Source organism: Macaca thibetana, chromosome 11 (genome assembly GCF_024542745.1).
Source record: "Macaca thibetana thibetana isolate TM-01 chromosome 11, ASM2454274v1, whole genome shotgun sequence".
Lineage (NCBI taxonomy): Eukaryota > Metazoa > Chordata > Mammalia > Primates > Cercopithecidae > Macaca > Macaca thibetana.
The window spans coordinates 62,225,017-62,232,539 of NC_065588.1; the positions used below are offsets into that span (position 1 = coordinate 62,225,017).

At 40.6% G+C, this 7,523-nt stretch overlaps 1 long non-coding RNA gene across 1 annotated transcript; it reads right to left on the bottom strand.

Annotated features, from left to right (window-relative positions):
• Positions 1-540: 540 nt before the first annotated feature.
• LOC126930273 (uncharacterized) lies at positions 541-3,672 on the bottom strand. The gene is made up of 3 exons (XR_007717550.1): positions 3,567-3,672; positions 1,276-1,387; positions 541-684 (listed from the first exon to the last, which is right to left on the bottom strand). It is a non-coding gene; the product is annotated as an uncharacterized LOC126930273 (long non-coding RNA).
• Between the last annotated feature and the right edge of the window lie 3,851 nt (positions 3,673-7,523).

Here is a 7,523-nt window from a genome sequence, read left to right on the forward strand (position 1 = left end):
ACAAATGTGAAGGAAATAAAATAATAAAGAAAGAGTTCAAAGTGCAATGAAGAGGTACTACTGCCCAATACCTGGAAGAAGACCTCTCACAAAGTAGAAGTTCGACAAATACTTTTTAACAAAATAGTCGTTGTTAACATAAACCATCATATACATAATCTAGTGACACCCTGCCAGCTATCATCATCTGATTATGAAAAAGATTTTCATCACATATAGAAACTTCCCAGGTCAGCAAGGTCAGGTCTCATGTGCTGACAAAGGCCTGCTCATAGCAACCACCCCTGCTGGCCTTGAAAAATGAATTTGCTCATCTTCTCCAAAATGGTCCAAAAGTTAATACCTTGTAAGAAATGTTATGAGATAAACAATTCTCACCTGGTGTTTCCATTTGCCCAGAGTCAGAGTACATAACCTAATCCCAAGACTCCTAAAACACATGAAAATTGGACCTGTAGTGAGACCACAAGGCATCAGAATGCATGATCATCCTTCCAAGTTCAGACGATGCTGTAGCATCAACCCACATGCAATATTTGCTCTGTATTTTCCAGGAAGCAAAAGAAACAGGAAACCAACAAAATCAGCATCGTTGATCAATTATTCAGGGCTAGTCCTTCTCTCTTTCTCTTGATTAGTGGCTATTTCCAGCAGCTCCTAAAACTGAGGCAGCCAATGTCATCACTGTGGAAATATGGATTGTGAGTGGCACTTAGAGAGAAACCAGCTGGGGGCTGTATATTAACAAGTGCAAGAATGGGAGCAGAAACAGTGTACAGAGACCCAGAATGTGCCAAAAGATGGCAAATCACCCCCTGGGGTCCAAAACGGATCCAACTGAGAGACAGAGAGAATGATTGTCTTCTCCACAAAACTGCCTCTCACAGAACACAGAACCCTTTAGATTTATGTATGTGTTTTGACAAAACTGGATGGTTCCTATCATCTAGGGACACTGGAAGGGTCCCGTAGGGAGGCAAACAATATAAATAGGTCAACTTTTAAGAAGTTTCAGCATCCCGAGGTGTCCGAAGTCACACACCAACACCAAACCTTTGTGCACCTGGATGCTACATGCCACCCACAAAGGCCCCCTATCCAGATCTCACATTCTGTCCCAGCCTGTAATTCAGCCATCGTATAGCCAGCTCCTCTTGCTGGCCACAATAAAGCCAATTCATGTCAGTTTATTGCTGTTCAATGGATGTTAGTTCCATCTTTAAATTACATGCTTATGTGAATGCTTTTCATATTCACTACCCAAAATTTACTTACTCAGTAATTTCTTAAGATTCCAAGCTTATAGACCATTGAACTCACATGGTTTGATTACTGAGTAATTCTTAAAATATCTTTACTGGAGTGTGACATTTATCTGAAGTCAAATCTAGAAAGAAAAAAAATATGTGATGGTAATAAACTACTATTGAAACAGAATCCTAACATGAGATGTTAAACAATAGGGCATTGTAAATAATACCCTACCCAAAAGGTTCTCTGTGATAGCTGCAGCTAAGGAAAACATATGATAACAATAATATGATTTCCATAACCCAACAGTCCTTTCACCACTTGTTCCATGTGGGGATGATATGCAATAGCTCTGCTCTACATTTTTTGTGTGTGTGTGAAAAAATAAATTCTTTCTCACAAATAATAAATTTATAGCCAGGGAATTTCTTTATGACTCAAGCTTCCATTTCTTTAACTTACTGCTTTTAGAGACATAAATTCTATTAGCCTCTGTGTGGAAAGTTCGTTAGGGCAACTTGAGATCAGTGGGAATTGGTAAATGTCTTATAGTTTAAGATGAAAACATGCAATTCACTTAGAGTCTTTTCAGTGCTCTACAATATTCCTGGCCATTTCAACCCAATATGTGAATTCCGACTACTTCAGTCAACACTAAATTAGGCAATGGTCTACATTAATTCATTACATTTGAGTAAAGAAAGATGATAGCCTTATTTACATTTTAGAAACTGTTTCATTCTTAAAACTATTTGGGTTAAAATCAATTCATTCTTCCAGTGCTTGAATACAAATAGGGCCCATAGGATAACAGAGATACCCCATGTATATAGTTTATTTTACTTAAGCAAACACTTAATTTTTTTTTTAATCAACGCTGTCCAGGCAATTAAATGTTTTCTTTAAAAGAAATTATTTGAAAACTACTGGAATTTATCTTGTTGTCTATACTTCAATAGCAAGTTAATAACTTTGAACTTAAAAAATATAAACTGCTATCCCTTTCCTTTTGTTTAGAGACCTTTTCTTTATAGAACATCTATACTAGTCCTCTGCAAGGGGGGTTCCCTGGACAGTGCTGGCCCTGGGCGGATTGGTACCACAGTGCAATGAGTTCAGTGAAACTGAGAGTGAGCACTTAGAAACTTTTCTAGTCATCTGACGTGAAATTTTTTTGTCTTGTTTTTACGGAGCGGGAGGAGACGGAGTCTCGCTCTGTCACCCAGGCTAGAGTACGGTGGCGTGATCTCTGCTCACTGCAACCTCGGCCTCCCGGGTTCAAGCAATTCTCCTGGCTCAGCCTCCTGAGTAGCTGGGACTACAAGCGGACACCCCCACGCCTGGCTACTTTTTGTATTTTTAGTAGAGATGGGGTTTCACCATATTGGTGAGGCTGGTCTTGAACTCCTGACCTCGGGTGATCCACCTGCCTCGGCCTCTCAAAGTGCTGCGATTACAGGCGGGAGCCACCGCGACTGGCCTGTCTTTTGAATCTGATATTAAATATGAGAGGCTTGCATTTTGTATGATTTGGGGTGTTTTTAAATTTAATTTTTCTAGAAATACATTTTTGTTACATTTGATTAAAACACCAGTTTATGACTGATTGAACATTTAAAAACTGATCCTTTGCCACAAATAGTTTGAGAAGCTTGGGTCTAAGCTATAAAGTGATCTGGATGGCCCGGTAACTGTTTTGTGAATTAACTGTACATTACACACATACACACACACACACACACACAAACACACACACCTTATCTATATAACAGAACAGCCAACTCAACAGAAACAAAGCTCAAAGCTCTGTGAACTCATTTCCTCAGTATCTCCAGATGTGCCACAGCTGAGGAGAGTGTTCAGAAATAGGAATGGTTTGATTACATGATTGAAGCAAATGGATTTGTTATGCCTTGATCCTTTTTCTTCCTGCCTTCCCCTCTCCCTTCCTTCTTCCTTCCTTCCTCCGCTTCCCTTCCCTCCCTCCTCCCTTTCTTTCTTCCCTTCTTTCCTCCCTTCCTCTTTTCCTTCCTTTCCTCCCTTCCTTTGTTCTTTTTCCTTTCCTATATCATCTTATTTATCTGTCTCTAAAGAGTTAAACAAAGAGCCCACAATCACACACATCAGCAAACTACATCGGTCAAATTCACTGAGGCAGAGGAAAGAGAAAAAGAGTTTAGGGATATATGGAGAAGCAAAACTATGGCTCAGAAATGCAGGTACATTAGGATCTAGAGACAAGTATCTATATCAAACAAAAGAAACGTTCCTTTATGAATTCCCAGAGAATATATATTTTTCTGAATTAAACCTACCTTTTATTAATCTATTTTAATTCTCTAGAAAAGGAATTTTTAAATCTGAATTTCTGAAGAACTCTTCTTGGTTGCTCCCCCATGAAAATCCAAAGGAATTTCTTCTAAAAGTCATTAATGAACATTCCTTTAGATGCTTTGGGGAAGAGAACCAGTGAAGCCATTTCCCCTTCTTCTCCCTCACCCCAGCTGAAGTGTTGCAGACCACAAGACTTTGCTTGGGCCCAAATCATTTCTCCCAGACTCTGAAATATGGGTGGTTAAAAACAGGATGCCAAAACAACCATATTTCCTCCCCTCATGCTGCCCTTTTACATGTACTCAAGACAATGCAGATTTATTCTGCCTCACCTGTGTCTAATGTCAGACACATGCCCCAGAATGTCTGACAACTGTTGTGTTTCATTTTACAATAAAAGAAATGCATTACCCAAACTTTCAAGAAAACACAAAGAAATGAATCTGTATCCCTTATGCTTTGCAATTCATTTTTCTTCTTTGTCGGTTCTTGAAACTGAATTCCCCGGGTTGGGGCTTTATAGTACAATTTTGTCTTCTGCCCTTTTCTTTGCTTCCCCCTTCACTCTACCCCCCTGCGCCCCACCCCCTAGGGGCTTTGGCTTCAAATCAAAACAGCTTTCAAGTGGCCAGGACCAAGTTCCAAAGCTTCTACGTTTCCTACAGATTTTCCTTCTTTCCCAGATTTTTCTAAGCCCCACTCTTTGTAGGAAGGCATGCACCTCCAGATAGGGCCCTGACTGTAGGCATTGTGCTCGGGCCCCCATCCCAACTGCAGAAGTTTATTTGAAGTATGTTACTCTTCGCCTGCTTCTTAACTTGAGGCCCAATAGTCTTACAATGTCATTTTTTTCCTCTACTGTAAATCAAGGGACAGCTGTCTTTGGACTAAATTCCAAATAGTTGGTCTGGAAATGAACTTCTCAGTGGTTCCCTCCTCCATTCTGGCTGACATTTCCCCATTAATTTCTTTTTCTCTTTCATCCATTCATTGGCTGATGAGTCTATAAATACACCTCATCTGCTTTTACTTTGCTTTTTAAGAATAAACTGATACCAAACACACTGTCTTAATTACATCCACAGGCAAAGCATAACGAGTATAAATGTTGTCACAATATAGTTTAAAAATTTGACATGGTTCATTATGCCAGCTGTGATAAAACTGTGAAATGAAAATCTTAGTTTGAACGTGTAAATGAGCAATTGATCTGAAAAGGTATTTTTAACATTAATAAATGAGAATACCTAGAAACCTACTAAGCAAAGGAAGGGAGTTGAACAGGAAACCGATAAGCAGATTGGTAAAGAAGCAAGGAAACCCGGCCTCCATTCCTCTTGGGCACAACACCTGTAAAATTAGGCAAGTCAGCCCTCCCAAATTCAGACCAGACCTGGAGAACGTTGTTCCTCATTCTGTTCTTGAGCATTCACATTATGAGGTGGCTGCTGATTCATGAGGATCTGAATTCTAGGGGCACATCAGGAAGGAAGGCTCAGGAAAATTCTGATTTATTCCCAGAAGACAGTAGGTTTTGGAAAACTCTGCTTTTAAGATGAAAACAAGATTAAAGGAAAGGATAAGGTAACACTCATATGTTCTTGATATAAAATTACTTCTTTTAAAACCTTTGGTTGTGATGATATGGCTGATAACTTTCCAATAACAGTAGCCCACTGGGATAAATTAACATTCTGAATTTTGTGAAGCCATCTTTGTTTTCCTGAGGTATTTTCACACAAACACATTCTTAACTGACGGAGAGCAATGGAGAAATAAATATTCATTTTTAAATGGAAAATAAAAGTCAATGGCAAGTTTCTCAGGTAGGTGACTACTATAATCTCCCAGTTTTCACACATAAAGAGCTTCAAGAAAATAGCAGTTAATGTACATTGAGTCGTATGTGAAAACTGATAGACATATCAAAAAAGTTTTAAATGAGCCAAAAGAAGAAAAGACTTACAGATGGCCAGATGGCTTTGACATTGATGGAGTAGTATAAGAAGAGTGATGATCAGATGTTTAACTATTTCTATGAGAATCATTCAAAGTAAATATGATTAAACTGTAGAGAAATCAATTTTGGCAATGTATAAGAAGCTGCAGACTCTAGCTGGAACCCATTCATCACTAGACGAGTTTATTAAAGGAGACTGTGGAAGAATCCTTTTTGGGTTTTTTTTTTTTTTTTTTTTTTTTTTTTTGACAAAGTCTTTCTCTGTCACCTATGCTAGAGTACAATTGTGCACTCTTAGCTCACGGCAGCCTTGAACTTCTGGGCTCAAGTGATCCTCCTGCCTCGGCCTCCCAAAGTCCAGCCAAGAATCTTGTTTTTTTAAAAAAGCTCAGGGAACAACAACATGTTAATAGTAACTCTGTGCTAGGCATTTTCACATAAATATCTTACGGACTCTTTGCAGCAACTCTGCAATAGGCATTAACTCTGCACACAATAAGATGTAGAGATAGTCTCCAATTGTCATGCATTCAATTTCCATATATCATGTGTGGACAGCTATACACACTTACTACGTACTAAAATCACCCTTTTATACATCAGTTTTGATGAATAAACTTTTCGAGGGCCCTGGTGGCTGCTTGCTGGCTAATAATTCAGTTTGACAGCCCTGTTGCCAGGCAGACAATGCTGTGGATTCACCAAACCATTTAGTTTCTTTCCTGGGCACTTGGAAAAACTACATATCCCAATCTTTTTCCATCTAGATGGCATATTGTGACAACTGATGGCCAATGAAGTGTAAGCAAGTGTCAAGTGTGTACTTCTAGCCCTGGTCCTTAAAAAGGCCCATAAGAGGCTGGCATGGTGGTTCACACCTGTAATCCCAGCCCTTTGGGAGACTGAGGTGAGCGGATCCCTTGAGCCCAGGAGTTCAAGACCAGCCTGGACAATCTGGCAAAACGCCATCTTTACAAAAAAACGCAAAAATTAGCCAGGCATGGTGGCATGCACCTGTAGTCCCAGCTACTGGGGAGGCTGAGGTGGGAGGATTGTTTGAGTACAGGAGGTGGAGGCTACAGTGAGTCCTGATTTTGCCATTGCATTCTAACCTGGGTGACAGAGCCAGACCCTGTCGGAGGAAGAAGAAGAAGAAGAGGAGGAAGAAGAAGAAGAAGAAGAAGAAGAAGAAGAAGAAGAAGAAGAAGAAGAAGAAGAAGAAGAAGAAGAAGAAGAAGAAGAAGAAGAAGAAGAAGAAGAAGAAGAAGAAGAGAAGAGGAGGAGGAGGAGGAGGAGGAGGAGGAGGAGGAGGAGGAGGAGGGAGGAGGAGGAGGAGGAGGAGGAGGAGAAAGAGACAGAGGAGGCGGAGGAGGAGGAGGAGATGATGTGAGAATCCCTCTCTTTGCTCATCAGCTGCTGAATAAAGCAGACCCAGCACAGGCGTCCAGGGGAGACCCTGATGGATAACAGAGTCTCTGAAGAGAGATGCCAGGACACCTGAGTCTGGCAATTTAAGAAGAGCTGCCCAAGCAAGATCAGCTCCAGTGGACTCTCTCTCTCTCATAGATAGATAGATAGATAGACAGACAGACAGACAGACAGACAGACAGATAGATAGATAGATAGATAGATAGACAGACAGACAGACAGACAGATAGATAGATTGATTGATTGATTTTTTTTGAGATAGAGTCTTCCTCTGCTGCCCAGGCTGGAGTACAGTGGCATGGTCATGGTTCACTGCAGCCTCCACCTCCTGGCCTCAGGCGATCCTACCACCTCAGCCTCAAGTAGCAGGGACTACAGGTGTGTGCCACCATGCCTGGGAAATGTTTTAATTTTTTGTAGAGACAGGGTCTTGCTATGTTGTCCAGGCTGGCCTTGAACTCCTGGGCTCAAGTTATCCTCCTGCCTCAGCCTCCCAAAGTCCACTGGACTGGACTTTTTATGACAAAAAATTTAAACTAAATCAGTGAGG